The sequence below is a fragment of the Paroedura picta genome, chromosome 6 (genome assembly GCF_049243985.1).
Source record: "Paroedura picta isolate Pp20150507F chromosome 6, Ppicta_v3.0, whole genome shotgun sequence".
Lineage (NCBI taxonomy): Eukaryota > Metazoa > Chordata > Lepidosauria > Squamata > Gekkonidae > Paroedura > Paroedura picta.
In genome coordinates, this window is record NC_135374.1 from 55,627,733 (window position 1) to 55,651,728 (window position 23,996).

The 23,996-nt window shown below is 42.3% G+C and overlaps 1 long non-coding RNA gene across 4 annotated transcripts in view; it reads left to right on the plus strand.

Annotated features, from left to right (window-relative positions):
• The first annotated feature begins 714 nt into the window (after window positions 1-714).
• The window catches only part of LOC143839857 (uncharacterized), a 32,258-nt gene continuing 8,976 nt past the window's right edge, over window positions 715-23,996 (plus strand). For 3 of the 4 annotated variants that reach the window (XR_013231913.1, XR_013231911.1, XR_013231910.1), the window contains exons 1-2: window positions 715-910; window positions 20,499-20,637. This is a non-coding gene — a long non-coding RNA (uncharacterized LOC143839857). Of the gene's footprint in view, window positions 937-20,498; window positions 20,638-23,996 lie in introns of all 4 variants that reach the window. The other variant, XR_013231912.1, reaches the window with a different exon arrangement.

The window sequence follows — 23,996 nt, forward strand, 5'->3', positions numbered from 1 at the left end:
ATCTGCTTCCCTGTTCTAGCAACTGGGATCCATTGTTACAAATTGATTCTTTTCAGCCAGCTATAAGCTCTTGAAAACATTCCACACAGGTTGGATAATACACTTTTGATGTCCTTTTGCAGCTGCGTTTTCCTGTGCAAAATAGGAAAATCTACTTCTAAAGTGCATTGGAAGTGCACTATCCCATGTATGAGGAATGTCTGCAAGAGCATACAGCCTCAGCTTCACTGAGTCAGATGCCTTTTCCCCTCACAACTCTCTCACTGCTAGTTCCCAACTGCTCTGCTAAGGGTTTTCAAATTGTCTCTCCCAAATATTCCAACATCTTTTTTTGGTCACTCTTAGGAAAGGTAGAATCTAACCTATATGTCACAAGTGCAGTCAAAAGCTTTGGTGTAATCTATGAAACAGAAGCTGATTTTCTTCTGAAGTTCTCTTGGGCTTTTCTGAGAAAGAACCTCTGAGGATTTTGTCATCTCATGCTGAGTTGGTGGTTCCCTTCTTTCTCATAAGGGAACTGGCTCATGAAAGGGATAAATCTATTCATATCCCCTCCATCTTCTAAAGCTGGAAAGATTTATTCATCTCCATGGATCCCTCAAATTGCAGCTATGCTCATATCTGTCCCAGCAAAGCACCTGGAATGTTATGCATGTCATAAACTCCCTTGTTGCTAGGTCATTCTGCTGCTGCTGTGAGACGTAATAACCTGCTCAGCTCAAAAACCTCTACTTGACCTTCCTCTCATGACAGAAATTTGTGTAATGCCTGCATCCCTCTTGAAATTGGCAACACTTATTCTCTAGCTGCATTGTGACTTCTTTGGTCATTTGAGGCTAAGAATTTCAGAAGAAGCAGTGTGAAGGCCTCGAGGGCAGAAGATGAGGCAAAGATCACAGCAGGAAAAGTCGTGAGTCATTGCTTTATAAATGCCAGGTGCTTATTCTGCTGCCATGCCAGGGTCTTAATAAATCAGGCCATATGAAACAGTAGCTGTAGCCAAAGCTGAACCAGCTGAAACAGTATAGTTAGAGAGCATGTCTGTTCCAAAAAGAAAATTCCTGGGATGCCTACTGTTAAAAGTCTCCATAGCATCAATAGCGGACCGCAAGTCAAGACAGACACCTGCTGAGGGAAAAAAAGGAGTGTTCATACTTAACCTCAGTAAGGCTGTAGGATTCTATTGTAAACTAAGACGAGGAAAATAGCCTGTACGCCACAAAAAAGGAGAAAAGAAAAAGAAAACCAAAGAACAGGAAATCCCAGAAGCACAAGTTTTTCTAATCTCTTTTGTGCTCTCCAGGTTGAAGTTTACTGTATACATGTACAACACAGCAGGGACAAAACACTGATTCTCCGCTTACATAGCGAGTGCCTGCTTCCTGTTGACAACCCCTCTCTCCACTTTAGAAGGGCAGTGTCAATTTTCACAGCTCAGGCCCTCTTTTTGTCTTTGCTATCTAAAAAATGAGCAAGTTCCAAGCCACCTCTTGAATTATATAAGCAGTCAGCTAGATTTTAAACAAACCCTTCCATTAGAAAATCACAAGCCTAGTTTGGCTCTCACATAGACCTAAGTTGTTTGACTGTACTTGTGCTAATGTAAGATAGCTAGCATGCATTAATGTGCAAGCAGTGCCACACTACCATTAACAATGATCAGAGACATGAAAGTGACATAAAACATCACAGTACTATTATTTACACACCCGTAACTCTAGTAATTATACCCTACAACTCTTATACATCAATGTCAGGCTATGTTCATAGTAACAAAACAGGAAATATGCCAGTTGCTGTGCTGGAATACCCTTTCTGCTTCAGTGGCAGTTGTTGTCCATTTAGAATACCACAGAGATTAACATCCTAACACTGGTGAATCAAACACAGTCCCACAGGAAAAAAAATGTCTCTGCAGGCGACTATTCCCCTTGCAAAACCCAGCCTAGCAACAGTATGCCACATGCTTTGCATATCAAAGATCCTATGCTCAAAGTGTTGAGCAAAGATCCTATGCTCAAAGTCTGGTCAGAATGATGTGGGTCAGTTTTCTATGAAGGCCCTGGAGAGTTGTTCCTTATCCAAGAAACAGAGAGAGTATTACATAGGGTTGCCAACTCTGGGTTGGGAAATTCCTGAAGATTTGGTAGTGCAGCCTGGGAGTGTGTGGGATGGGTAGCAAAGGGACCTCAGTGAAGTTCAATAGCATGGATTTTCCTCTCCAAAGCAGGCATTTTCTCCCATGAACTGATCTCTGTGGTTTGAAGACCAATTGTAATTCTCGAGATTTCCAGGATCCATCTGGAGATTGGCAACCCTAGCATTGTGCAAATTGGGGCTGTAACAAAAAAGGCCCTGTTTCTTTTGAAAATTAATCTTCATGCGAGATGGAACATGAAGCACAGCCTTTTGGGTATTTATATATTTAATTTAGAAAATATATATGCTATCTCTTCAGTGATGTGCTTGAGGTAGCAACAAAAACATATGAGAAAAACAGCTAAAATAGCTAACATTGTTCTCCTTATTAGAATAAGCAACAACTGTTTCTCCTGCAACTGTTGAATCTTTGCTGCCATATCTGCAATAGTCTTTCCATTGACATTTGTTGATTTGGATCCTCATTCCCATTGCTTGCCTGACACTATCAATAAAAATTATTATAAAAGGATTTGAACAAAGATGTTAAATGTTGTCTTCCTGGCTATTTTACCATTTCCTAAATCTTCTGAAGATAATACTTTCCAGGACAGCCTTCAAGGGTATTAATAGTTATGTGAGGTCATTTATTAAAATGGAGCCATCCGTTTAGGGTCTCACTAGGTCAATTTCCTATTTAGTTCCTGTTAGCCCATCCAATTCAGAAAGTTCAGCTGTGAAGTCAAAGGTTGTCGGATCAAAGATCATCCTGAAACCTTGACCTCTCACACAATGGTGTTCAGAACTGCCTGGTGAATTTCCTCTGGGCTTTGTTTGGCAGGCATGAGGCCAGCTTGGGAAGTAGCCTTTCTCACAGATGTTGCATATAAAAGAAGCTATTTATGAGTGGAAGTTATACATGCAGATTGAAATTAGAATAGGTTGTGGGGGGAGGTTAGCACATAACACAGGAACTGTTGTTCTTCTAAAGCAGTAGAGCCTGATAGCTAGAAGATATGTTTATAGCCAAAGGTTATATTCTTCAGTTTCACCTGGCATTGTTATTCATCCATTTCTCATTTGTGATTCATAAAGCCTGGAAAGACACCATTTGTGACAGTGCTAGATGCAGTTTTCAGGATGACTAGCAGCCTGGTTAATATGCTAGTTACAATTTCCCGGGTTTCCATTAATTTCCTCACATTTATGAGGAAGTTAACCAATCCTATTACTGCTCTGCTGTCTAGAAGTTCTTTTGCTTTGGTCCCAGTTTCTAGCACACTAATTTTTATATACCTCATAGTCATAGCAGTGTACTCTTCCCAATGAAAACCTATTTAAATAATATATTTCTGTGATTAGGTACTCAGTTGTGCACATAATGAACACATGAAGCTTCCTTATACTGAATCAGACTACTGCTCCAAAAAGGTCCCCACAGGTCGGAAGCAGTGAACTATAAATATAATGATGATGATGATGATGATAAATTACTGAAACTGGCAGGGGCTCTCCAGGGTTGTAGGCAGAAATTTTGACATCACCTAATACCTCATCCTTTTAACTGGGGATGCCAGGGATGGAACCTTGGACCTTCTGCATGCCAAGCAGATGCTTTGCCACTAAGACCCAGCCTCTCCCCAGTTAGACCTCTCAAGCAAGTAGAAACAAGGACATGACAGTGACAGCCACTTGGACTTACTGCATTCCCACTTGCATTTCTGTTTCACAAGATAGTGTGCAGCCAATTTTGGGGCACTACAATATACAGGGGGAAGAGTTTTAGATGCTGCATAAGATCTTGCACAACTGCTCATTTATTATTGTGGTTTTTACAGGTAAGGGATAACAGTAAACTGTTTATGAATGTTTTGCATTTAAAGGGGTATTTGGTTTGAGACGTACATTAAAATATTTCATGAAATGTGGTTTAAATGATTTGGGATAGTGTTATGACATCCCTCTTTCCTTTTTGCAATTACATTTTTAATAGGATGTCTGGGGAGGGCAATCATCCTGCAAACATGTAAACACAAAGATCAGAAGCATATATCAGCTCATGAGGAATAGTCTCTATCTTGGATGCATGTATGATTTATGGTGGTCCAAACCTATTTTGGTGCAAACCTCATACATTTATCTATAAAAATGGTTTTTATTTGAGAGATAAGGATAGTCAATGTGTATGCATGTATGTTTACAAAAGTATGTACAGCATCACCATACATCAGTTCAACAAGGAGTATCTTCATAATGCATGGGATGGAGGTAGTTGATACCCCATTCTGAGACACTGATATATCAACATAATTAATGCTTCACCTGAGCCTTTAATCTATGTATCTGTTTCTCAAGTGTAGCCCCCATCTGTGAATATAAAAATCTATATATTGGGAACACACTGACACTAAACAGATTTTTCTGCAAACTTTGGGGACCTCCCAGGTTTGCAGAAAAATCTGAAAACTTAAAAAAAAAGTACATTGGGAGTTTAAATTCCCCCATCCCCCCCAAAATATAAAAGTATATTCTGCATATGTGCAGACAACACACATACCTCCTCCAGGCAGTGGTGGTGACAGGAATAGAGGATGCCCAATAGTTGCAGTGGCACTGGGGGGAATTGTAGCGAGCCAGGAGCAGAGGCTGGGAGACATAGTGGGTCCATTGATGGATGCAGACAATGTTTGGGGGTGCCACTGCAGCCCCAACATTGGCTGTAGTGATGAGGGGAAAGAAGATGCAGTGGGACAAATCTATGAGCTGTGCTAGGCCTGCCAGAGTTGTGAGTGATGGGGGGAGCCTGAGTTGCCAGGGAGGGACAACTGTAGGCCTGGTAGCAGAAGCCGGGAGGCATGCAGCACATGGTTAAGGTTGCATCAGTGTGGAGAGAAGGGAGCCACAGCAACCCCTGCATTGGCAATGGTAGTATGTGTGTGGGGGTGGGGTGGGGGAACTTCAGCAGGCTGAAACTGGGATCTGCATCAGGGTTGCCAGGGTTGTTGATGATAAGAGAGGGAGCTGCAGTGGACCCAAGGATGTCAATATGGATAGGAGGGAAAAAGAACTTATGGCAAGACTGGCAGTAGAGGCTGGGAGCAGCACCAGGCTCATAAGCAATGATGGGGAGAGGGATTCTCCCTTCCCACGTGAGTATCATGGGTCACCACTTGTTATATATCGATACTAATAACTGCAGGTTGTGGAATGGTATAGTATAGGCTGATCTCATCAAATCTTGGAAGCTTAACAAAGTCAATACTTGGATTGGAGGCCACCAAAGAAGACTACAGAAAAAGGCAATGACAAACCAGCTCTGCATTTCACTTGCACTGAAAGCCCCTCACGATGGTTGCCACAAGTTGGTTGCAACTTGATAGCACTTACATTCATACTACTGACATCAAAGTGTTAATTGGGAAACAATTTCAGCCTTTTATTTGGATCATGGGTGAGAAGGGATTGTGGTTGAGAATCTTCTGTTAAGTAGAGCTAAAAACATAAGCTGGTAAACTCAGAAGTACATCCCATCGTATTATTATTATTATTATTATTATTATTATTATTATTATTATTATTATTATTATTATTATTTAGATTTATTTCCCGCCACTCCCCGTAGGCTCGTGGCGGGTCACAATAGTCTTATCCCCATTAAAATATCCATTAAAAGACTTTAAAAACAATCCCAACATGGCGGAAGCTCTCATTATTCCTATCCCCTGCTATCAGAGCAGCAGGGAGGGTGGGGAGGAGATCTAACTTACTAGGTCTGGGGGGGGGGGGGATGCTGGCACTCATTTGCTAACCCCGGCCTCAACCAAAAACCTGGCGGAAGAGCTCCATCTTGCAGGCCCTGTGGAAAGCTGGTAAATCCTGCAGGGCCCGCAGCTCACCCAGGAGCTCATTCCACCAGGTAGGGGCCAGGACCGAAAAGGCCCTGGCCCTGGTCGAGGCCAGGCGCGCTTCTCTAGGGCCAGGAACGATCAGGAGATTCTCCCCCGCTGAGCGTAAAGCCCTGCGGGGGATATATCCATTGGAACTTACTTCCAGGCAACTGTCCTTAGGATTTCAGCCATTGGATCTTGACACTGAAGACAAGCTTAGACAAATTATTAATTTAGAACATTTGGATATGCTCCTTTAGTCTGGATTTTGTTCTGCGTATAGCTGTTTTTATAGATTATGCAATGGGAAGAATCTATGCTGAAATGTATGACTGGGACACTCAGCAATCATCACACAGACAGCCTCTGAGTGCATGCAAGCAGTAAGGTGTAGACCAATATATTCAAGAAAATTTGTCCTGACTTACCAATCAGCTATTTCATAAATTGTCTGTTACATAAAATTTATCCTTTCTTCTCATCTGTGCTCATGTGCATCCGTGGTTTTTATTTGATCAAAAACAGATGTATCAAAATACTGCACAGTTAAAGGGAAAAGAGGGAAATTTTTACGATCCTTCCAGCTTGACTGTAACCAGGAAGTACTGTGTACAAGACAGACAGAGCACTTCTAAACAGAATTAAACCCTTTTAAGTTCACTGACTTCAATTAACTTAGAAGGGAGCAGAACAAAGTTTGAGTCCAGTGGCAACTTTAAGACGAACAAAGTTTTATTCTGAGTATAAGCTTTTGTGCGCATGCACACTTCAAAAGGGGAAATCTCTCTTTAGGACAACATTGTAATTATACTGTCTTAGCTCAGGCTTTAATCAAAAATGACTTGTGCTGCCAAGCTTTGAAAACATGCACTCAAACTTTAGAATAGCAACATTTATACATCATGGTTTGACAGAGTGCATTATTATGAAACATTAATGTCTTCTGCATCCAGAAATGCCATGCCCTTTTGTTAATGAATTATATTTCCATGACCTGCTATATGAACCACAGAAAACCATTGTAATAGTCTGGTTTATGGCACCATGTGCTGAACTTGTGTTTTGACACATTCAATATCTAAAGAGGCAATGGGTGCAATATGCAGACTTTCATGTACTAATTTCAACCAGACGTTGGGCATAATGAAGACAAAGCTGAATTTCTTCATAAACATTAGCTGAGTCTAACATTCAAAACCAGAATTTTAAAACATGTATCACAGAAATGTACTGATTTCTATTTCCACTTTTCAAGATCTATTGCAAGAAAGGAGTCTTAAATATTTTAAAATAAACTAAAATACAGAACTCACTTTTACATGCCCCTCTCAGCTTCATTCACAGCTGATAAAATAAGGGAGATGCTAAGCCTGTTGTTTGTTTCTTGGTTGCAATCAGGCAAGGCCAAACTTGAGAGCAAAAACAGCTCCAGTCACTTAGAAATAAATATATTTTCAGTTTCAAAAAGGAATGGAGTATGTAGGTGAGAAGTGACTGCAATTTACCTCTCCACAGGCCCTCTCTCCATGCTCATTTCTCCCAGCTGACATACTTCTGTCACTATCAGAGCATGGCTGAGGAGAAAAGTGCTTGGGAGAGATGCTGAGTGAGCTAAGCCATGGGGAGTGGGAAGCACTCCTGGTATGTACAGGCCTTTGGCTTTGAAAATCAAACCCATCCTCCCTATTTTCCAGTTACTGGGATAGTTTTATGCTTCTTGTGTAGACGGCTATCACTGTTATTTTAGTTCATTCTAAAGTGTATCAAGGCCAGGGCCTTTGATGAACCCAACCAGCATGGTAAGTTCAGAAAGCAGCCAGTTCATGCACATCCCTAATTCCAACCATAAGGAGGACCTAAATCTTGCTTCCTCCTGAGGCTTGCTTAACTACACTTTAGATTTTTCCTCAGCCATGTTCCAGTACAGGGAACAAACCTGGCTGGAAGAAGAATGCTGAAAAAAATGGCACGCATGAGAAAAAAGCAAATGGATGGTAACAGTATTCAGTTTCAATAATGATTTCCAAAATGTGGGATAGAACCAGAAGTCCAACATATAGATACAGTACAATCTTTATCATATATTATAGCTAGAATTTATATTTACTGTCTCTATTTGCATAAAATATATAACTACTAGTCATCTTTACCCCAAATACATCTTTCGATTATAGTCACAGTACTATGAACTTTAGTTGCTTGCGAGGGAATTGGATTAATTACTTTCTTTGTATATTTATCTTGGACACATTTGGAAGATAAAAGTAGTGTTTGTGGCTTTGTATGAATTTTCCATATACAGCTTGACTAAGAGATGTGCTTTACTGTGTTTTCTACAGCTTTTATTGTGATATCATCTGGGATGAATTTAAATCTTGGAAGCCCATCGTCAATTTAAATTAATTAACTTCCTCTCCTCAGCATGGTTTATTTATCTGCAAATTATTGACATTTAGGGATGGTTTGTAACAGATTTTGAAATTAAAGGAAAATTCAATTTTAATTACAACAGTACCCCCCCACACACATTTGCCGCAACATCTCATGATGTCTTTAATTAGAGTTATATTATATGGTTGCTCCTCATTATTACTGAGGTTTGCCATCACAGAGATGTTGGGTTGCAAGACATAATCCATTTTCATGGTTAATATCAGTGGTGTTGCCTGAACAAATGGCCACAGACCTTAAATAATTGAATGTATAATTGCCCTACTGAGGCTGACAAGAGTATTCCGGAATAAATAAGTCTTAATTTTTTAGCAAGGCAAAACTCACAGGATGAAGGTGCTCTTTGATAAGAAGGTTGAATATTTCAATTTGCTTTACACCTGTTTTATTAATATCCTTTTAGGTTACTCTGTTTGTTTTATGGGCTTTTATGCCTTGGCTTTTTAAAACAAATTTACTCGTTTTTACTGTTACGTATTTATTTCATTTTATTATATTGTTTATGCTGGTCAAAGAGTGTAATAAATTGACTAACAAATAAACCAAGTTATTCCACTGGCCTGGCTTGTTTTGTTGGCTTTGTTCTTTTGTGTGATTTGGGGTTTCTTTTTACTTGATTAGTTATGTCCAGGTACCTTCCCAAATCCTTATCCATTGGTTCCTATATATATTTGTGAAACAGCCTCGGGGGACGAACGGTCCAGCTGTCCAAGTTGGAATAGGGCCAATCAGGGTGCAGCCAGCTGTACCCTGATTGGCCCTGCCCCTACAGCTCCCACCTTCCCTCACCGAGCCCCCACCCCTCGCCTCACAGTTGCTAGAGCCAGGCACGTCTGTGACTCTACACCGCTCCATGGCCTTGCAGGGCTCCAGGTAAGAGGCCCAGCTGCTGGAGGGGAGGGGGAAGAGAGCGCTTCCCCACTGCCAGTCAAGCACACCCGGCACCTTGCAGAGGCGCCAGGTATGTCTGCTGGTCCGCGGTGAAGTATTCCCACCGCCAGGGGGGTGGGGGGGAAATTGCTTCCCCGCGGCCCTGCAAGCACACCCAGCTCCTTTGCTGAGGTGCCTGGTATGCTTGCCAGGCCCCAGGGAAGCGATCTCCCCCCCTCCCCCCAGCATGCTTCCATGCTGCCTGGCCACCGCTTCCCACGCCATGGGACAACGGCTGGCCTAGTGAGGGGGAGGTCCCTTTCAAAGCCCGTTGTTAGGAACAGGCTTTGTGGCTAGTAAAGACATAAAACAATTGCGTAGATTTAACTAGTTTATTTAATCTACATAATAACTGACTGATATATGCAGAATATTTAAAGTGGTGAGCTATGCTAAGCTGACTTAATATGGCTGCCATTATTCGATCAAATCCACTCTGGCTCCACACTTGTCCAGTGAATTTGTTAGCTTGTTTATCTTCAGTTGAACATATACTGTGCTGACAGATTACAACCATCATCACCCTCCTCTGATATACTTTAATCCATTATCAAGAGTGCTCTTTCCCATACCACGAGATGCATGATGGCCTGTTCAGGAGATGATCCTCCTGTGATGGATCATTTCTATTAACAACAGAGAAGATTTATTTATTTCCACAGCTCAACCTCCCATTGGATGGGGAGCCACAGCATCTGCCAATCATGGTCCATAGTGCATTTGAACATGAGAAGGGACCTGGACAACAGGGTCCACAGCATTATTGCCCTGAATGTATTTGTTTTAATTGTGAGCCTGCACAGCAGGTCTGGTTTCTAAATAAATAATTTGGCAGGCTGTGAAGCTGATGGCAGGCCTTGATTCAGTGTATGAAACAGCAAATGTCAGAATCCATCTCAGTGCTAAATGAGATATCCATGATTTGATCAGAGCAGTGGGGGCAGCAGAGACAACGTTTAATCTTCTCAGTATTACATTGTTTCCCCATTCTACATACTAGCTCTTCAAAAAAATGCTGTTTGCTAAGTCGAGGAAAGATACAGGGAAGGGCTATGACCATATGCTAGCACCACTGCCATGATCAAATTCCCCATGAATACTTTAAGATAAAAATGACAATTCAGTCATGGATCTCTTGTGCAATGAGTAGTTCAACCCTTAAGGAAAGGTCAGATCATAGGCAAGCATTGCAAGTTTATTTTTGTCTGCGTTCGTTTTTGTTTGGGTCCAACATTATCATTGCATATAGAGGTCTGAAAGCTGGTAAAGTTTCTACCAGGGAACTGACGAAGGATCAGCCTTACCCAGGATCCTCCAATGAAACCAAGGAGGGCATTTTTCCTTTGAAACGTCCTCCTACACAGTTTGTGCCTGTGGTTGTTTCCAGCCCATGGATATCCCATGGATAGGGCCAATCAGGGTGCAGCCAGCTGTAGCATGTATCCCATGGATATCCATAGCATACTGATACGGAAAGGGTGAAGGAATACATTTCCATACTACCAGCAACACAATCAGAACTGATGTGCAGATGCCTTCAAACAAGCACTAGGATCCATTTTTAGTAGAATTTGGCAAAGAAGGATTCTGCCTTTGACAGGGGACTATGCTAGCTCAATGGTTCTCTATAGAGAGGACCTTCAAAGTTATTGGAAAAAATCGCCAAATGTTCCCGAATTTTGATTTGGCAAGTTTGCTGGTTAAGGACAATGAGGGGAAGAAGCTAGTTCTACAGACTCTCCTGGGTCATTAGTTTTGCCCTATCCTGGGTAAAAACATCATCATAATTAATAATTTAGGGCATGCCTCTCCACTGGACCCCCCCCCCCCCAAAAAAAAAAGAAAGAAAAAGAAAAGCCTTCTGTAGAATTTGTTCGCTCCCTTCTCACTCAACATGAATGCTGGGTTATTTTATCCACCTATGCCACTGTTATTCAGATGCTACCAGCAGCTGAATGGATTTTGTCCTGCCCTTACACTGGTGTCAACATTTGCCTGTAGCTCTGGCTTCAGCTTCCCTATCAAATGTGGCTATCTTGGAGCAAGGTAATGTTGCCAACACATTCTCCTTCTGCTCATTCATCCTAATGAGAAGGGAAATTTTAAATATATTGAGCGAATGAAGTTCCTACTGGCTTACATTCCCACCTCCTCAAGACATGGCAAGTCAGCCTTGTTGCTTTTGACTAGGTTGGGGCTGTTGATGCTGAGATGCCTATTGATATGCTTCAGCTTCTTTCCCCCCTGCATTGATCCATTCTTTCCATGGCTTAGTGTATGTGGGAGAACTCCCTCTTGGCCTGGGCTGTAGTGGGAATGCTTTCCTCAGTGATTCAGCCAGAGAGGACTACTGTCCTAGCAGGCCAGCTATTAATTCATTATTTTTATGAAACACAGTGTGTAGATCCCTTTCAGTCATTAGGACAGAACTGCAGATGAAATTCTGAGTAAAAGTTTTAGCAATCACATATAAGGAATAGTTCCTATGTGTAATGTATGAAGTACAACAGCTATTCATTATGAAACAAATTAGGCAGTTGTAAAATCATTTAAAGACAGTGCACATAATGTATTGCTCTCACTCTGGTCTATGGGCCAAACTAATGTGATATGGTAGACCTGTGACATGTCTCCTAATTTTACTTATTTACTTATTTTAAATATATTTTGCTGAAATGCAGCTAAGGTAGAAGGAAATTTTGGATTTGTTTGGAGAAGTAGCAGAAAGGAGAGATGCTTAGCCATAGTATTCTTGTGGATTCAAAACCAGAAAATTTGTCTGTTGGGAAAAATTAAGCATGAGCCTCTTGTGGCGCAGGGTGGTAAGGCAAGCAGACATGCAGTCTGAAGCTCTGCCCATGAGGCTGAGAGTTCAATCCCAGCAGCCGGCTCAAGGTTGACTCAGCCTTCCATCCTTCTGAGGTCGGTAAAATGAGTACCCAGCTTGCTGGGGGGGGTAAATGGTAATGACTGGGGAAGGCACTGGCAAACCACCCTGTATTGAGTCTGCTTTGAAAATGCTAGAGGGCGTCACCCCAAGGACCAGACATGACCCAGTGCTTGCACAGGGGATACCTTTACCTTTACCTTAAAAATTAAGCACTTCTTCCTTCTGTGTTGCAGTTAACAGTTCCTTCTATGGCTGCATATCAGGGTTGTTTTTTAAAAGATTTGTTGCAGGTCTACCTGTCTTATTTGTCCCTGACAGAAAGTATGCAACAAGGACACTTACTCCATCCAAGTGGGTAAAACGTAATAAACATATGTGGTGACCCTGAACACTCCTGTTCTTTCTCTCCAATTCTAAAAACCAATTTAATGCACTGCAAAGGAAGAAAGCTTAATTGAAACTGAATGCACTGGCAAACTATGGAGTGCCAAGTGTGACGAAAATGACTAAAATTTCTTACAGGCATTGGCAAAAGGGAGAGTTATATAACTGCCCTGATGCAAACGGTTGCAATTGTGAATTTTGATACCTTTTAAGGGGAAAGGGGGAGTATCAAAGGATTGTGTAAGAACTGTTAAAACACTTTTACTTGGGGCCCATCTGTCTTCTTTTGCTTTGTGTATAACACAAACTTCCTGCCGTTTTGCTACATATATAGCAATGAAAAGGAAATTGCTTAAATCAAGCAAATATATTAATAAAATTTGCACAGGATCATGACCACATTATATATAAACATAGAGGGACTTACCAGCAGATGGAATCCAGAAGCTGAGGTCAACCCAAATCCAGAGATCACCTGTAGCTGCCACTGACTATGCTTATGCCAAATTAGGCCATAACCTATAATTGCAAAATTATGATAAAATTAGGGTAGGACATGGCATAGATGAGAGACAGTATTTGAGAATGTGTATGGGAATGAGGAACAGTTAGAAGACTGTTATAGAATGCCATTAGTAATCCAGTTCACAGCAACACCATTGGTGTAGCTGGATGTAGTAGAATAATATTGCCACAATAGGGAAATCATTCTGATTCCATGTGACATAGCTGCAGAAATATGGCTGATAGTGAATATAAAATATTTCTCAGTGGCTTTAGTGAAGCAATGCATGGAAGAGGTCCACCTGGGAAACAGAGGGGGTTGGGGAGGGGACTTACTGAGAACAGCAGGAAAGCCCATTCAACCTTCACTGGGGTTCTGGGAACCCTAAAAGAATGAGTTATATGGCAAAATTTGCAGGTAGAAAGGTGTGGTTGAATAGCACAGCTACTGTGATCTAGCTGGCGATTCCAAGTGTATGCAACCTTCTTCACTCCTTCTAGATCCTGGTTTGAAAATATAATGGTTTATGTAGAATATAGGCAAGTACAGTGCAATCCTAAACAGAGATGTATCCTTTAAAGCCTATTAACTTTAACAGACTCAAAAGGGCATAACTATGTAAGATTGCAATGGTCATGAAAATGGCTTTCAAATTTAAGACAAAACCAGCCAAAGCTAAGTGAAGTCATTCAAATGATTAGATTGTGCCATGTATTATCTATACACAACTGCATGTATAATTTTTTCAGCTTCATATATCTTTGATGTGAGTCTCAATCCTGATTAGACTCCCCAGTTTCAGCGGTGGGTTGAAAGAGAGACATTTAGTTGACCTTGAAAGCCAGTATTATTCTAAGCTGAGTAATGAATGAATGAAATGCCATTTGAGCACTGTGAATCACTTTATGCAGGGTTTCTCATGGCACATAAGACTTTATGCACATATGGTTTGTATACTAGTAGAGACTGCACATAAAATTAAATGAATATAGAGGATGCTGCTTGCAAACATAGTTATGCTGTTTCTCTCTCTCCTCTCTCTTTTACGCATGATCATCATATCTGCTTAAGTGGTCTAATCTGTAAAGCACAGATCAGAAAAATTAGGCAATATCTTCTCCTGGATGGAAGCCCCCCATGCATGTTTGAAGCTTTCAAGAAGATGACCAAGACTTCTTTAATTTTTAAAAAATCTCTAGGCACAGTGGGTTGACTTTTATATTTGTTTCATTTGAGATAGTCAAGAGTTAGTTTGAAATAATTAGTATTGTAAGACTCCTTGGAGATTCTGGGCCAGCTATGAGGTCCACTTTAAATCTGAAAATTAATAAATACCATAATGAATGAAGTATGGCATGAGTGCTTTTCCTGTCATGAATGGAACAAAAGCAATATGCGCAGAGGAAAATATAATTTCTGAAGCAGCCGTTAGTCGTACTCATTGCTTAATCTATCTTCCCTCACAGCAGAACATTCTTTTTTTCCTAACTCAACCAGACAACTTGAAATGATTTAGAAGATACAAGGCCAGCACAGCTACGTTCTTTGTATGCAAACATCGGACTATTAGAGAGCAAAACAGGAAACTGAGTGGAGACTTTGAAAAGTAACTGTCTGGAAAAGATGGAATCAATATGCTTTTATTTCATATATGTACACCATTCTTTGTCAAAAGAGAGTAATAATTTGTTGTAGGCAGAATCTTATTTGAAATGCCTTTTCCCTTTCCTTTCTGAGCACAGTGGCACCCCTCCTTGCTCATTCTACAAATAATGCTGAGTGGATTTTCTGTCACTGGATATTGTCGCTATTATTCTTTTTTATAGAGAATATACAATGGTGAGCTTATAAACCAAATTGAATCACTAAATCAGTCAAGACCTGAACACAGGCATAAAGTTAGTATCTACTCCTTGCACTTTCTTTGTTTTGACTTGAAGAGGGCATTCTGTTTCTAAATCAAGGATGTGCCATGGGCCAATGTGACCTCTTTTTCCACAGCAGAAGCATTTGGTTAGACAAGGCTCTGCTCAATAGAGGAAGGGAAAAAAGACTGAAATAAATAAAGAGGAAACAGAAGATATAGCATGTGTAGCCCATCAGGTTGCTGTAGTTGTCAATGAAGCAAATAACATCCCCTGAGGCTATTTGGGGTCAGGAAAATGGAGCAGAAGGAAGGTTGAAGCCTCTTCTCCCTGCATGCCATGGCCACAATCCAAATTGGGCCCCTATTTGTTTGGGAAGTGAGTTTGCAGCAGGGTACTCACAACTGATATATAACTGATGTTTTAAGTCACTCTGGAACATGACACAACATTTCAAAAATCTTAACCTGTAGGCTGCCCATCATTTACCATGCAACACCCTTTTATCCATTTTTGTGGCATAGGTTTGAACTTTACAACCTAATCAGAAGGACAATGCACCACTCCTTATTGCCAAAATAGCTGCAGAGAGGGGGAAATGGCCATCAACTTGCTAGGAAGGGATTGTATGACTTCAATCTTCTGGTTTTTAATTTTAGATTTTATGTCTTAACCATCTTGATTTTTTTCTGTTGGAAAAGAAAGACAGGATATAAACATTAATCAAAAATAAACTAAACATGCATTTTGATTGCTGCTCTAGTCATGCTGAGAACCCACATTGTTTGATACTTTGTTAAGAGTTGTCCATTTGCTTTCAAACACAAAATAAGTTTTACTATCAGAGTCCATGTGCATTAATTTATATTAAAAATTGCAAACAACAAAAAGGAAGGTGTGCGGAGAGATGATGTTACAAAGAGAAGTTTATTTAAAACATGATCCCATCAAAAGAATAATGAATCCACTAAAAGAGCGTGAGACTCAATCACCACAGTTGATTGACAAGTAAAGTCAGATTAATGTGAAATATGATCCAGGATAGTGCCAGACAAAAAATGCAAAACATGACCAGTTAGAAAGTTAAAGAGCAATAGGTGAAGTGGGAAGGAGGCTATGCATGATATTAGCACCTATAGAGTAAGAAATCCAAAGTGCTTGTTACCTCCTTTGGCACAAGGTGAATATTACACTTCTAATCACTTTATATTGCACACTTTACAATTGGATTTTATGGTGTGAAATGGAAAGATCCACTTCTAAACTATTGCTAAAGTGCCTTGAAAGTGAACTGTAAGTTCAGCATGTGTGAATACAGTGTTGAATTTCTTGATGAATTCTAAATCAGCAATTCTACCTCAGATTCTCCCCACTGAAGTGCTTTTGTAAAAAAAAATGACTTTGAGGGCCAGGTTATCTTTAAATATGAGTGGGATATGGATTCCTGGGACCTAACTTGCTTTCCACACCACTGCACAATTAGGTCGGCCAACCAGCCACTGGGATCTGGCAAGAACCTGGGGGCTCAGAGACATGGGGAGTTCTGTTATATCAACAGTGTTATGTCATTTCCAGCTTGGAACCAGAAGTAACATCACACTCCTGCAGGATGTAGCACAAACTGTGGTCTTACTACTGAATCCTAGAGGTCTGAGATGTTACTTGTGTTCACACTACTCCTGCAACTGCAATTTCCCCCTTATTTCCTCCATGTCAGCCTACTGACATGGGTGCTCAGGGACTACTGGTGGGAGCTCACCCATTTTAGCAAGAGACCTGGCAACCCCAAACATAGGATGTGTGGAGAATAGGATCTCAAAAGTTTGCCATGTGTGCAATAAAACAGACTGGAGGAAGGAAGGGTTCCTGCCTTTTCACCTGTGTCATTTTCCTAAGTTGAAATAACCTTGACAATTATTTGCCTCATCTTAGAGTTACATGTTCACAGAATACTGAATAGATAGTTCCAAAATAGGGCAAATAACTCCCCCATGGGGCTGTGCATCTTAAGAAAATGGTGTGTGGGGAGTCCCAAAGTCTAAAGTATTTTTTGTAAGTATTTTTCTTGGAAGGCAGAAGAAGACGGTTGTTTTTAATATCCTACTTTCACTACCCAAGGGAGTCTCAGCTTGGCAAACAAACACCTTTCCGTTCTTTAACCTTCAACTAACGCCCTCTGAAGTAAGAGGTGCTGAGAAAACTCTTAACAGGACTGTGACTGGCCCAATGTCGCCCAGCCGGCTGCATGAGGATTGGGGAATCAAACCTGGTTCTCCAGTAGGGGTGGGTGCTTTGGTGGCCAAAGCAGCCGGTCTTTCCCGGCGCAGCGAGTGCCGCAGGGGGGAGGGAAGGCACGGGCATCAGCACGCCGGCAGGCGCACACACACAGGTGCGGAGCTCCTTGCCTGCGTGTGTGTGCCCGCCAGTGCACTGACACCCGTGCCTCCCCCCCCCCACGGCACGGTGCTCGCTGCGCCGGGAGAGACCGACCGCGTTCGGCACCAAAGCACCCAGGCCACCACTCTTCTGCCACTACATCACACTGGCATACAGAATTTCAGTCCTTCCTTCTCTACTTAATGTATGGTGAAAAAAATAAACAGTGTTTGCTTCATCCTAAGAACTTCACATGTGCAATATCAACCTTTCAAAAATATATCTCTGTCCTTTTAAGAGCACCTCAGGAAAATCATATTTTCTTCTGCATACAGGGTCGTTCTTTTTTCTTTTCTTTTTTCTTTTGGTTGCCTGATCCTATTATGCTGTTTCCATTGTCCATAAGGGATTAGACACTTTATTCCTATAAATATTAGCTGGGAATGAAAACTGAAGTTGACTGAGATATGGAAATCCCATCCATTTCCTAAAATCTCCCCTCCCCCAGAATTCTACAGGTTCTCTGTCACTTTAACTGGGTGATTTCTTCTGCCCCTCCCTTCCTGCAGCTGCTGTCATGATTATGCTCCCATCTGGAGGACACATGTGTGAAAATTCAAAGTGCTACAACCCATCATCAAAACAGATATGTTGGGTCCTTAGCTCCATAAAGCTCTACAGGCTTAACTAGTGCCTATTATCCTGCAATTATGTGGCATCCTGAAACCAGTATTTTGAATCAATTCTTTTTCTGACAAGAAGCATGTAACATCTGTTATCCCTGTCTCTAATACCCTATCCTGTACGCACTTACTGTAGTAGAGAATGTAAGCTAGAAAGACTACGAGATCTAATGTATTATTTTGGACCTGTGTCTAGAAACTGAAAGGATCTATGAAGGAAATGATTAATCATCTCAGACTTTAGCTTCTAGGCCAGGGGTAGTCAACCTGTGGTCTTCCAGATGTCCATGGACTACAATTCCCATGAGTCCCTGCCAGCATTTGCTGGCAGGAGCTCATGGGAATTGTAGTCCATGGACATCTGGAAGACCACAGGTTGACTACCCCTGTTCTAGACTACAAAAGGTTGCTTTAAAATTGCACAAGAGATTATTTTGATAAGTCTACCTTTTTCTATGTCCAACATAGTCACTGAAATCAGGTCTTTTGCATCATTTTTGCAAAGTGAAGAATAATAAAGCTGATGAATTTGGTCTTGCCTTGCAGGGGCCTATTATTCGCATGTCAATAAGATGCAGGCTCGTGGCATCTGTGGCATTGGCACATGCCCCTATTGAATTCCCAACAGATGCCCCACCCATCCTTCCTACCCATTGGCTTACATCTGTCTTGTTCTGTCCTCCTGACATATGGCCAAAGTTTCATATTATAGATATTGTGGTCCTTTAAGTCCCACCTCGCCTGGATGTTGTGCCCCCCAGAAATGCTAGCCTTCAATCAGGCTCTGCATCCACACATTCCCTTAAGGGGCCCCCCAAATCTAGGGGAGGCCAGCATGCAAACTTGGCCACCCCAAAATTGATCCTTCCCATGCTACACTTTTGCCAGCTATGGCAATTAAACAATAATACAATCCAACATCTAAGGGAGGGTGGGTTTCACGTCTTTGGGCACTCTAAAGGGGGCCATTGCCACTGCGGGGGATGAACGCTGACAAGGAACTGGCTGGTGGGAGAGAACTCCCAGCTATGGCATTCTCTGGCCAGTGTGTGTGTTAGCATGGTAGCAGGGGGCGTGGCTCAGCTAGGTGTCAGTTAAATGGATGGCCTGACATTACTCAGTCTCTTTTCCCCCTCAGGGCGCCTGAAGATGCAAAACCCACCCTCCCTCCCTGGGATACAGTGCTGCAGAATCACCCCTGCAAGGCAGCCATTTTTGCCTGGGAAGCTGACCTTTATAGTCTAGAGATGAGCAGCAGTTCCAGGAGATCTCCAGGCCCCACCTGGAGGTTGGCTGTCCCTGGTCTGGAAATATTCCTTGGATGTGGGGCCTCAAAAGTGGGGTTTGGAAGTCTCAAAAGTGGGGTTTGGAAGTGGGGCCTCAAAAGTGCATAATGCCTCCACAGCCACCTAACCAGCCACATAGCACCCCCTGACCTATTTCAGGTCAAGAAAACATTGCAGGGAGGAGGTAAGGTTGCCAGATTGGTGTAGGTTCATGTTCTGGAATTCCACACTACCTAGGTGTGCATAAATCTGACTTGGGTCGAGACTGCTGTGCACAGAGAGACCTCCTCTTAAGGCTGCCAGCTCCCAGCTGCATCACTAAACCCTTATCAAACCATGAGCTAGCACCCATTATATTCCAGAATGCAACTGGCTTTACTACTAGAAGCTTAATAATCTGACAGATCTCCCTCCCATTTGACAGTGTTGTGTTTTGAAAAATACAACCAACTCACTGCTATGAAACAAAGACTAAACTCAAAGTCAGGAAAGGGGTGGGGAGTGGTCCTTCCTTCCCATTTGTTTGGATTTTAATTTAATGATGTCTGAAATATCAGGGAACAGTTTATTATCTGCAACAAAAAATACTGCCATCCTCTTAAATTACGGTGCTACAAACTGTGCTGGGTGGCTCTAATTTAAGCTTCATCAGCATTTCCATCACAGATTCTGTTGAGGACGAAGCGGTTGGTCTAATATTTACTGCTGCAGTTGGCTGAACCCAATGCTGAGTTTTGAAAAACTGTTTTTTGTCATTTAAGATACAACAATCAATGTCGAACCATTTTGTCCTTCTAAAAGTGATTCTTTCTTAGATAATGTTATTTTAATGTATAAACAATATACTTTGGCTTAATCAAATACTGTAGATTGTATGCAAATCTTGCATATGCTGAATGGAAGGAAACAAGAGAGCAGGATTGGATTGGAATGCCAATGGGTTTCAGTTCCACATGTTCAGCTGAAGGTATATATATAGCCCATCATGCATTGAGGTGTACATGCATAGATTCAGTTTGTTTGTCTGTTGATGTGGAACACATCTGGTGTGCCCCCTGTGTTGGAAACGGGTATGGATGTGATGTTCGTCATCTCGCCCTAGGGACAGCACTAGAAGAGGCAAGGAGACAGCTCACAGAGGAGGCCCAAGTGGCTGAGGCAGTGTCCATGCAAGTGCTGGAGACCCAGGCAGCAGTGGTGGTACCAGCGGAGGCCACAGCAGTGCTAGCAGAGGCCTGAAGGTAAGGAGGGAAAGGACAAGAGGAGGTGGGATGATGGAGGAAATCTGTGTGTGAGTGTGTCTGAGAGAGAGGGAGGGGTTAGAAGAAGAAGAGTTGGTTCTTATATGCTGTTTTTCTCTACCTGAAGGAGGCTCAAAGCAGCTTACAGTTGCCTTCCCTTTCCTCTCCCCACAACAAACACCCTGAGAGGTGGGTGAGGCTTAGAGAGCCCTGATATCACTGCTCGGTCAGAACAGCTTTATCAGCGCCATGGCGAGCCCAAGGTCACCCAGCTGGCTGCATGTGGGGGAGCGCAGAATCGAACCTGACTCACCAGATTAGAAGTACGCACTCCAAACCACTACACCAAGCTGGCTCTCAGTTAGGGACCAAGCAGGAGGTTGGGTAAACAATAGGGGAGGGGGAAGTGGGGGAAGGAGGAGTCTGTGTGTGCATGAGTGTGAGTATGTCTGTGTGAGGGGGGGGGCAGAGCCAAGGAGACCCACATATTTTGTGAGAGTCAGACTGTCACAATTTTAAAAATATATATTTCTATACTGTCCTTCCTTGCAGTTCAGGGCAGTTTACGTGGAACAGTTTAGTATGCACAGAGATGTGTACTATGGGGAAAATGTGCGGAAATCAAGGGCAATAGTGGGTCCACTCCAACAATTCTCATTCACAAGTTCATGCAGCACATACTCAGATAGGGGATTGCTGTTGAATTATGCTTAAATTAGTACATGGGTAGATGCATATCCTCACTGTCGATATGCCTTGTAGCACTTGCTGGCCCAGATTCAAAGACCTGGGCATATCCAAATGAACTTTTGACTTGTTCTCTCACCATAGCAAGATCACTGTTTCCCTATCACAAACAGTTTCTGGAAGTCAGTCTCAAAAGGGTCACCATGCCATTTGGAGGAGCAGAGGATGTTAATGAAAAGCCTTGTGCGCATTTGGAAGTAAATACTTATTTAGATCCAAGCCATGATGATGATTAATTAATTTAATTTATATACCACTGTCCTATGTGACTCAGGGCAGTGTATAACGTGCATTTACATCAATAAAACATGGTTATTAAGAACCTTAAAAACAATTAATAGATCACAATATTAAAATCTCAGTACCACCAAGCAGTTTTCCAATGTACCTTATCAGAGGACATTCTCCATGGGGAATTGTCTGGGAGGTGGGGGTGACATTTGATGTTATTGGGATCACTGGCCCCAACAAATGCTTGGCAGAAGAGCTCTGTCTTGCAGGCCCTGCTGAAATGGGACAGCTCTGACCTGATCTCCGGGAGCATTTGCAAGGATGACATCAGTAGTGGACAGGATCAAGCATTTTCAGAGCCTAATGGCAAGGGGTTGGGCCTGCAAATATATTCCTTGATAGTTCTTGTATCTTTTTAAATTGCTAGAGTCTATAATAATTTGTATTAATAGTATTTGTCCCTCTTGTCTTGCAAAAGGCATATTTTCCTTTCCTTTCTTTTCTTTTTTTTTAATTTTTTTCTACATATAAGGCATATTTTTCAGGCTGATGTAAGCAAACATGGATGTAAGCAAACTTTTACCTACTAAAGGTTTGGATCTAGTGTAGCTCTTTAAGTTCCAGTAATTGGTCATATCCACAAGAATTCCATGCAAAGAGTCCCCACACTGAAAATGGAAGCTGTGCAGTTATAAGTGTTTAAACTAGGAATGAATAATTTGATCATAATTTTTGCATGTTGTAACATTATATGCCTGCAGGATAAATAATACAACATTAAAATATTAATTTAATTAAATGCTGTAAACTGATATACATATATTTGATTTCTGACACATTACAATTTTAAATCTTTGGTTGTACAGAAGCAGCTGGCAGAATAACAGCTAAAGACAGATTGAAAATAGTCACTAACAAGAAGAGTTGGGTTTTATACCTTGTTTTTTTCTACCCAAAGGAGTCTCAAGTGGCTTACAATTGCCTTCCCTTCTTCTCCCCACATTAGACACCCTGATCTTTTCTGTACCAGGAATTATCCCTGCCTTACCACTTGGTCTGGTGGCAGGGCTAATTCCTGGTTCCACATGACATCGGTGGCAATTTGGGTCCATCCAGGTGTGGCCCAACTCAGGCCCTCTATTGCCCTATGGCAAGAGGATGCAGCTATATCCCTTTTGTGCCCCAGGTTGCAGCATGGCCTTGGCTGGGGCAGGCTTATGTGGCAGGGGAAGAGTCAGGCCATCCAGGCCCGGGTCCTCCTCCAACTATGGCATGCTGGGAGAGACAAAAAATGCCCCAGCTGGTTCCACCGCACTGTGCTGTGCTGCAGAGCTGCCTGGGGCATTTTCCCCCATTTAGGAACGTAGTATTGCTACCACATTCCTAAACAGAAAACAAATGCCCCCCCCCCGCAAAACCTTTCTGCCCTAGCTGCCTCATCTAGAGGCAGAAATCCAAGGCAGACTGGGTGCACTGCTAGGAACTGTCCCCTGTGGGGACACATTTAGTGGTGAGTCAAACTGCCCCATTGCAAATCCTCAGCAGCAGCCTGGTGCAGTGCCACCAGTGCAGTCAAGATCCCTGTATGGAAGGTGGGGCTGTTGAGAGAACTACAACTGGCTCAAGGCTACCTAGCAGGCTCCATGTGGAGTAAGGAATTGAACCCGGATCTCCCGATTAGAGGTCGCTGCTAGCTCTCCTAAGCAGCTACTCATAAGTTATTCTATTTGCCAAGTAATTCATGTAACAGCTCACCACACAGCTCTGGTGAATTCCTCTGCTCTATTCCAACAGAAGAGCCTCTTGTGGTGCAGGGTGGTAAGGCAGAAGAAATGCTGTCTGAAGCTGTCTGCTCATGAGGCTGGGAGTTCAACCCCAGCAGCCGGCTCAAGGTTGACTCAGCCTTCCATCCTTCTGAGGTCGGTAAAATGAGTACCCAGCTTGCTGGGGGGTAAACGGTAATGACTGGGGAAGGTACTGGCAAACCACCCCATATTGAGTCTGCCATGAAAACACTAGAGGGCGTCACCCCAAGGGTCAGACATGACCCGGTGCTTGCACAGGGGATACCTTTACCTTTACCTATTCCAACAGAGTAAGTTCTGGTGCAGGGGTAAGATTTACATGGAGTTGAGCCTTATAGAAACAGCTTCCCATCCATGCAATTGTATTTCAAGGGGATGTTTCATAGGCTTTTTTGTGCCTATGAAACCTTCACATCCAAGGCAACACCAATACAATTGGAATCTGTGCAACATGAGCTCATTACTCACACCAAGGTGAGCAGACTGGATTGGCAACAGAAGTGGCAGTGACTGCATGTTCCACATAATGCCCTGTGCTGCCAAGTATGTACACTGGAGAGGAGGGAACAGAGTCCA